An 8420-nucleotide genomic window follows, 5' to 3' on the forward strand; every position below is an offset into this window, starting at 1 on the left:
TTCTGGTGGGCGCGTGTTGGGTGCAGTAGAGCTCAGAGGTAGGCTGCTCTAATTGTCTGCTGTTGCAGTTTTACATCATTGCGCTAGTTGTGACACTGTCTCTCTCTTGCTTTACAGCGGGGCGCTGTAACCAGCGGCCCCCACTCTCCTAGTTCTGCACACTATCCTGCGTCCTGGTGTGTTCCGGTCATCGGCCACCACGATGTTTGCTGCTGTTTTGTTTGGCTCGATTACATGGTTTTGATTAAATGATTGTTGTTGCCGACGATAGTGACCTCAGAGACGTTTAACAATTTATTTCTTTTGTTTCTTGTTTTCCTTTTTTTTTTTTTTTGGGGGGGGCGGGTTTGATAATTGTTTAATTGTTTTCTTCTAATTTGTATTTGAATATTTTAAGAAGACTTAATTATGTTTAATGTGGTTTGGTATTATAAATAATATTTAATTGTTTTTGGTGTGTGTGAGGAGGTCAGCTAGACTGCGGCCATCTTAATTTTTCCCTCTCTCCCTGTGGACAGGTGCTGTAGTCCAGCGCGGCGGCCCAATCCCTGGTGGTGGCTTCTTCACTTCTCCATTGCGTGTGTGTGCAGTGTCACGGGTGATATTATTTTCTTGGTTTTTCTCCTTCCCCTTGGTTTGGTTTAGGGTCGCCGTGGCTGGCCCAGCCCTGTCCATTCCCCTTTCTTTGGCCCAGTCTTTTGTGAATGTGAAATATTTTGGCAACTATTGAAGTTTTATAGAAACAATATTGTGACAATAAATTATTATTCTTTTAATACCTGATCTCTCCCCTGTGGTGATTCGAGCCTGCGTGACCTTTTTTTCATTTTTACAAAAATACCGTAACTATTTCCTGGGGCGAAACTCCCCAGGTGGCGTTGTTGGCAACCACACACCACTACTCACCACTCCACCTCGCCACATCTGCACCAGGTTGGCCCCTCTTATCTCTTAGGAATTTGTCTTAAATGAGATTTCATTCTCATGTTGTGTTAGTTTCATGTTCTCCATTGTCACATTTGGCAAATCATTGTTTTCCTTTGCCAGAGTCTCAAGTTCTGTTCATTCTTTAGTGCCATTAATGCAAAACACTGAAACACAGAATATTGTTCCATGCACTGATGAATGCTGGATTGTACTTTCCAAAGGAAGGTGGCTTAAGGATATGTAGGCCTTTTAGGATTGTGGGTATTCTGACAAGGTGAAGGCATGCCACTTGTTGAGAAGCATCTTCTGGCAGGGAAAATAACATTTCTTGTGGTGATCCACAGTTTTATAGTTGACATCAAGTTCAAAAAGTTAGGTAGTCCTTAAAACATGTATGGGATTGAAAGCACAGAAAGCAGATGCTCCTTGGATGTCTTCATTTTTTGCAGTGAGAGACTTCATGATGTTAGTGTGATGTTGTTGATAATGAGCAGGTCAAATCTATAAAATATTACCTCACATTTTATGTTAAGTTACATTTTAATCTGTACAAATATAATACATAATTATTTACCATTATTTTAAGACTTTTAACACTTTAAATAAAATCCGCAGGCATTTCATTGTTTTATGGACAAATGCAAAAAAACAGGGATTTAAAAAAAAATAGTGTATGTATCTTTCTCTTGTCTCTGAACGTTCTAGAAACAATCTCATCATGAGCTGCTGCTGTAGCTGCTCTCAGCCTGCTTGGCTTTGTACTGTAAGTGTATGTTAGGTGTGTAAATGTCTTTTGACCATGGTTACCATGGTGATAAAATAGCCCTCACTGCTGACCTGACACCACTTGCCCTTTATTGCTGTTTCTTTATTTCTATTCTATTCTATTCTATTCTATTCATGTTTGTTTCTGAGTCATACTTTCTCACAAGCTCCACTACAGAGTTGTTGGTTGTGGTTTAAGTATACCAATACTTTGAGGTTTTAGGTTTTGGGTTAGGGTTAGGGTTAGCTACAGTAAATAATGTAGTCATTTCTTAAATTTTGCATTAATCTAGTTCCTCCAGGACTCCAGGAGGGATTATACAATGTCATATGTTGCAATGGCTTCTTTTCAATCAGACACTGCCCACCTGTTCTTCTTTTTCAGCTGTCATATACCTTATAGACCACCACAATAATGTGGATATTGTTCATTCCTCTCAATGTATTTCTAGCTGTCTGCTGTGAAAAAAACTCCAATAGACCCACTGTAGACTACCTGCCTAGCACCAGTTAACAGACAGAGACTAGCTGGTGAATATAGTGGAGCATATATCTATGAGGGACCATTTGGGACATAATTCAGAATTACCATTCGCATACACATACTTTTCCTCTCACATACACACTACTGAAACGCATGTACGAGAGCATTTCAGTAGTGTGTATGAGAGTGTTTCAGTAGTGTGTATGAGAGCATTTCAGTAGTGTGTATGAGAGTGTTTCAGTAGTGTGTATGACAGCATTTCAGTAATGTGTATAAGAGTGTTTCAGTAGTGTTTGTGAGAGCGTTTCAGTAGTGTGTGTAAGCATATAATTTTTCAGTTTGTGTGTGAGTGTTTCAGTTGTGTATGTGAAAGCATTTCATTTATATGTGTGTGTGAACTTCAGTATAGTATGTGAGTATTTTTGGTTTCATATATGTATGTGAGAGGAAAAGTATGTGTATGTGTGTATGTGTAAGTATGTGTAAGTATGTGTGAATGGTAATTCTGAATTATGTCCTGAACGGCCCCTCATAGATTCTCACATAGCACACACATACACACACACACACATACACAATTGCTGCCGACGCTGATTGATGCTCAGATGTCAGGTAGCTGAGCTAAGATGGTCAGATAGTGTCAAGACAAACAAGTTTTTCAGGAAATCATTGACTTATTGAAAATCAAAGCTTGGCATTTAAGTAAATATTCATATTTAGTTTGCCTTTCGCTCACAGCCTTTTTGTTTTTGTTCTCTACTCTGACTGACAGCACTCTCAGTTATCTAAATGTCAATCCACTGCAATGTTGAGCACCCTGGTAACCAAATGGTTAGGGCACATACTTTATAATCACAAGGTCACCGGATTGAGTCTAGCATTAGATCTTTATTGAAGCCGTTTTCAGACATTTCCCCTGTGAGATATTTGTAAGTATTGAACTATGTTGTGCATGAAGGTATAAGAAATATTGTGAGTGATGAATGAAAAAAGAAAATTAGAGAAAAAAGTTTACATCCAGGCTACTTTGTCTTTTCTGCACAGCTGGACAATTACAATATGAAGTAGGTGTGGATATGAGACTGTTGGTTTCAGACAGTTAGCTTTTATTTCATTTTATTCTATTGGTAGAAACATCAAAAATGAGCTTCCATCTGTGATGATGACCTTGTGTCCATCCCCCCAATCAGCCAGCCTACCTATTATCGGTCAAAAAACTTGGTTTTCGACCAACAACAGCCTGCAGTGTCTGGAGTCTTAAAGATTGCATCTCTCTCCCTTCATCTTCCTCTCCATTGTAAATGTCTCTCTGCTCTTTACTCTGTCTCTGGCTAAGCTTCAGGGAGTTTCAAAATGGCTTTGGCTTATGATATTTTGCCATGCTTGTTTGATGTTCTTGAATTTGAATGTGTGTGTGTGTGTGTGTGTGTGTGTGAGTGTGTATGTGTGTGTGTGTGTGTGTGTGTGTGTGTGTTACTCTTTTGAGAAATGACATTTCAGTTACGATGGCTGTTTTGTTTGTTTGTTTTGGGCTTTATTTTTTGCTTCATCCTTTTGTTTCATTTATTTCCTTGATCTCTTTGTTCAGCTATGGTGTTCTGGCATTTCTGGTCAACTTCTTGAGCAGTGACAGTACATTAGACCAGCATACATTCTGTACATTCTTTATTTCATTAACTGTTTTGATTAAACATTTTGTTAGCACCTCGTTTTCAAATGTCAAATCTAAATGTGTTATTTTTATGTATGCGATTTTCTAATCAATTTTTCTACAATTTATGCTATGGGTATGAGTATGTGACATGAGACCTTCTTCACCTTCTCCTCCAACATGTTTCGCCAGATGACTCCATCATCAATGACCAGGTTATTTCTTCTTGAGTGACCCTCCAATTATTACATTTTCTCAGTGATAGTAGAGAGTCACATATGTTCATGATTGTCCGACTGCATTGGGTTTAAATGTTCTGACAAATATCTCCTCAGGTTTCAGCTTTGGTGACATTTTCTGGTCTGAGGAGCTGCTTCTGGTGTTATGAATCAGCACAGGCTAAGAATGTCAGTGGTGTTAGCTAGGCTAGACAGGGATGCTAAGTTTGTTCCACACCCCTGAGCAGCAAACCCAACCCAGATCCAGATCAGATGGCACAGTATGCAATCTTATCAGTCCACTATCAAATATTTAGGCACACAGATAAATCATATATTTTTGTATCTATGTTTGTGAATGCGGCTCATGATGACTTTGATGCTTCTTTCATTTTTTTTCAGTTTTGTGTTAAATAAATTGCATTTATATTGGATATAAAAATGTATATTTTGAAATTGTCAATAAAACACTTCTCAGTATTGAGGCCAAACTTCAAGTGGCAATTACACAACCAAAGCAATGTAATCATATGCAGTAAAATAATCAGTTCAATAAGTTTCATAGAAAGTGCGTATCTTTACTAATAAATATTTGTAAAAAAAAAATAGTTTGAGGACAGTGTTGTTTTTTAGTTATTGTTGTGTAAGAATTATGTCATCCCCTCTAGTATCTTATGGCTCACAACTGTGACGTCTCAGAACACAAGTTTGCATTGGCCCCTCCTTTGGCTCCTCACTGCTGAACACTGGTGTTCCTCAGGGGTGTGTCCTGAGCCCTATCCTGTATGCCCTCTTCACCCATGACTGTCTCCCTGTCCATGCAACAAACACCATCATAAAGTTCGCAGATGACATGACAGTTATGGGTCTGATCTCTAATAACGATGAGTCAGCATACAGGGATGAGGTGCAAAACCTGACAGTCTGGTGTTGCACTAATAATCTAATCCTGAACAATTAGAAGACAAAGGAGATTGTAGTGGATTTCAGGAAAGAGAGGAAAACCCAGTGTTCATTAATGGTAAAGCAGTGGAGAGTGTCTCCAGTTTTACATTTCTGGGGATAACCATCTTTGAGGATCTCTCCTGGGCTGCACATACATCCACCATCATTGGGAAGGCACAGCAGCGTCTTTTCTTCCTGCGGAAGCTAAGGAGAGCCGGTCTGCCACAGAACCTGCTGGTTAACTTCTACCAGTGCACTGTGCAGAGTATCATCACATACAGCATCACAGCATGGTTTACCAGCTGCACCAAGAAGGACCAGAGGGCTCTGCAAAGACTCATCAAGACCGCACAATACATCACTGGGACCCAGCTTCCTTGGGGACATTTACCAAGCCTGCTGTTAGGGCAGGGCCTTAAATATAATTCGTGACCCAACATATCCTGGCCACCACCACTTCCAACTACTTCCCTCTGGCAGGCGATACAGTACAGTTCAGTCACACACTACAAGACTGAAAAACAGCTTCTTCCCCCAAGCTGTTAAACTAATGAACACGGTCTGATCCCCTCATCCCACTCACCCACACACACTCACTGATTGTGGCCTACTGTTACAATGCTACTTTTATATTGCATATTGCACTTAGTTGCTCTTATAGATTGTTAATGTTGTATTTATGTCTTAAATTGCTTTTTTTAATTGTCTTAAATGTTGTTATGGCTCAGGGCGTGCTATCTAAATTTCATTATATTGTTGTCTGACCCTCAATATAATGACAATAAAGCTACTAATCTACTAATCTAATCTAATCTAATCTAGTAAACAGACAAAACATGGAGTCACTCTTCTTCTAAACCATCAACACTGCTCTTCTCAACCTTAAACAAGTGTTCAACTTCCATACTAAACCTTAATGGTCCTTAATTGCATTTCTGAAACTTTTATTGTCCTCCTGTTCTATCTGCTTGTCTTGTTGGATCCTTTGTTCTGTTTGTGTTGAATTCTGTTTCAGTTTTGCTTTGACCGGCCAGCTTTGTTTATGCCTTCACAAGCCTAAAATAAAGAAGTAATTCTTCAGCTTTGCTTAGCCTGCAGTTTCCTGCATTTGGGTCCATCTACTCCATTACAGCTGACACAGAAAGAGGAGAGACACCTTATACAGTCTGATATGGTTATGTTGTGCTCTTTTCCCTCTGAGACATTAAAACGCAAGCTTTCTTTGTCTTTCTCAAGAATAGTTTGATAGGGACACAGATCTTTGAAAAAAAACAATTATGATGAAAGTGGCAACATCTCTGCCTAAATGTTTGTCTCCTCTACCAACAAACTGCACAGATCCACAAACTGACTTCAGTGGATGCTATTGTTAAAGTTTAATGTTTGGTTTGTGTGTATGTATATGGCCTGGAGCACGATTGGCTTTGAATGATGGGTTGGCTGCTTTGGGAGAGTAACAGGCAATCCTGCAATGGCAGAGGGCAGCTGTTCTAAGGATGAAAGCACCTGGCGCTGCTCCAGATATTTTAATTAGGAATTACTTTCTTGGCAGTAGCCTCCATCTATGGCAACCAAGTCAACATGTGCAAGCTGACTCCACAGCATGTAGGTTAGTGATTGGCTCTTTGGGCTATAACAAGATAATCTGCCATTGTCAAACTTTGGTTGTCTAAAAATTAGAAGCTACTGACTGAATGTTTTCTACACTGCTACTTTGTGCCTTTGAGTGAGTTAGAGTTGGAAAGTCTATTTTTCCAAATTCAAAGTTACTTGTCCTGTGGGGTATTCCAGAAGGCGGGTTATATGAAAACTCTGAGTAAGTTAACCCTGAGATGAGGGAAACTCTGTGTTATCCGTTCCAGAAAGACAGGTAACTGAAACTCTGAGTCAGTCACCATGGTAACTGACTCTGTGAACATAACCTGCTCGCTGGCAGGTTTTCTTTAAGAAACCCGAAGTTTCTACCTGTCTCCTCTTACCTGAAGCAAGCTACCAGACATGGGTTGTCTGTTTCTTCGCAGTCTGATAGATATCGAGGCAGAATTAATTTGCAATGCCTTATGTCAGGAGATGTATTCAGGGCTCAATTGGATGTGCTTTCATTCCGAGATGAGGTTAAAGAAATTATAAGAAAAAAAAGGCAACACAAGCTCGGTAATTAAGGAAAGGGAGAAAGCCTGGCAGACAATCGCGGACCGGCTCAGTGCTTAAGTTGTGCAAAAATGTACAATTAACTGTCATAATTACAATTAAAGGACTAAAGAAGTTACTTTCCAAGCAACAGTTGTACAGTTTGATTTAAATGTGGCAAGTAAAAGTGCATGCTACTCAGGAAATATAATTAAGTGCAAAGAATTATCCACAGAGTCAATGTTATCTATTTAATCTGTTTTTCCTATGTTATGTGTTTTGTCTATTTCATTGATCTATCCTTCATAAAGAACAAACTTGTCTGGCCAGAAGAGGACCTGGCAGCAAGTCAAAATTAAATATAAGAACTAGGGCTGTCAGCGTTAACGCATTAATCGCGATTAGATTAATGCAATCCATAACGCGTTAATTTTTTTAATCACATTTTAAGCCTTTTTGTCCCTTCTACTCACCTGTAGACGGCTCCTCTAGCTGTATCGCTATGCATTGAAGTGGCCTCCTGCAGTAAACCTACCGCGCTGATGGAAAATAAGAGCGTTACTGGACTTTTGAACGGCTTGTTTAATTTTAAAAAACTTCGAGACGGTTCAGTTGACGAGTCAAAAGTAAAATGCAACCTGTGTCAAACGGAGTTTAACTACCACCGGAGTACGTTGAGTTTGAGTTAGCACCTCCACACTAAACACCCAGGTGCAGCCAAGCCAGCCTCAGCTCCACCAAAGTACCATTTTGGAGTGTGGGAGTCGCAGCAGAGCCGTGATTGTTTCCCAGTTAAGACACTCTGGTAAGAAATGCTTTACATTATGGGCTTAAAACTGCCTTGAAATGTAAAATAACAGGATTTTAAAGATGCAATTCAAAACGCAATTAATTGCGATTAACTATGGAAATTCTGCGATTAATCTCGATTAAAAAAATAATCGTTTGACAGCCCTAATAAGAACATTTTACTGGTAAGTGACTTCAGTTTAGATTACAGTGAACAAATGAGGTGAATAGATTAGGTGTCTGACATATTTAATGTATGATTTTTGGCAGTAAAAAAAAAAAGCCCATACAACTGGCACGGGGGGCGGCCCACCAAGCCAGGATATGACCCCAGCAGAGGAGCTGGCACTCCACCTTAACAAAGGGAGGCCAGTGATGGAGGGGACCCTGGGAGGGACTGTCACAGACTGTGTCCCAGCAATGGACACTGACTGCTTCATACAAGGTATATATTGCAGCACTACTGCACATGAAAACAATGAAAAAATATATTAGTCTGACTTTTCTTGCA

Source organism: Scomber japonicus, chromosome 18 (genome assembly GCF_027409825.1).
Source record: "Scomber japonicus isolate fScoJap1 chromosome 18, fScoJap1.pri, whole genome shotgun sequence".
NCBI classification, from domain to species: domain Eukaryota; kingdom Metazoa; phylum Chordata; class Actinopteri; order Scombriformes; family Scombridae; genus Scomber; species Scomber japonicus.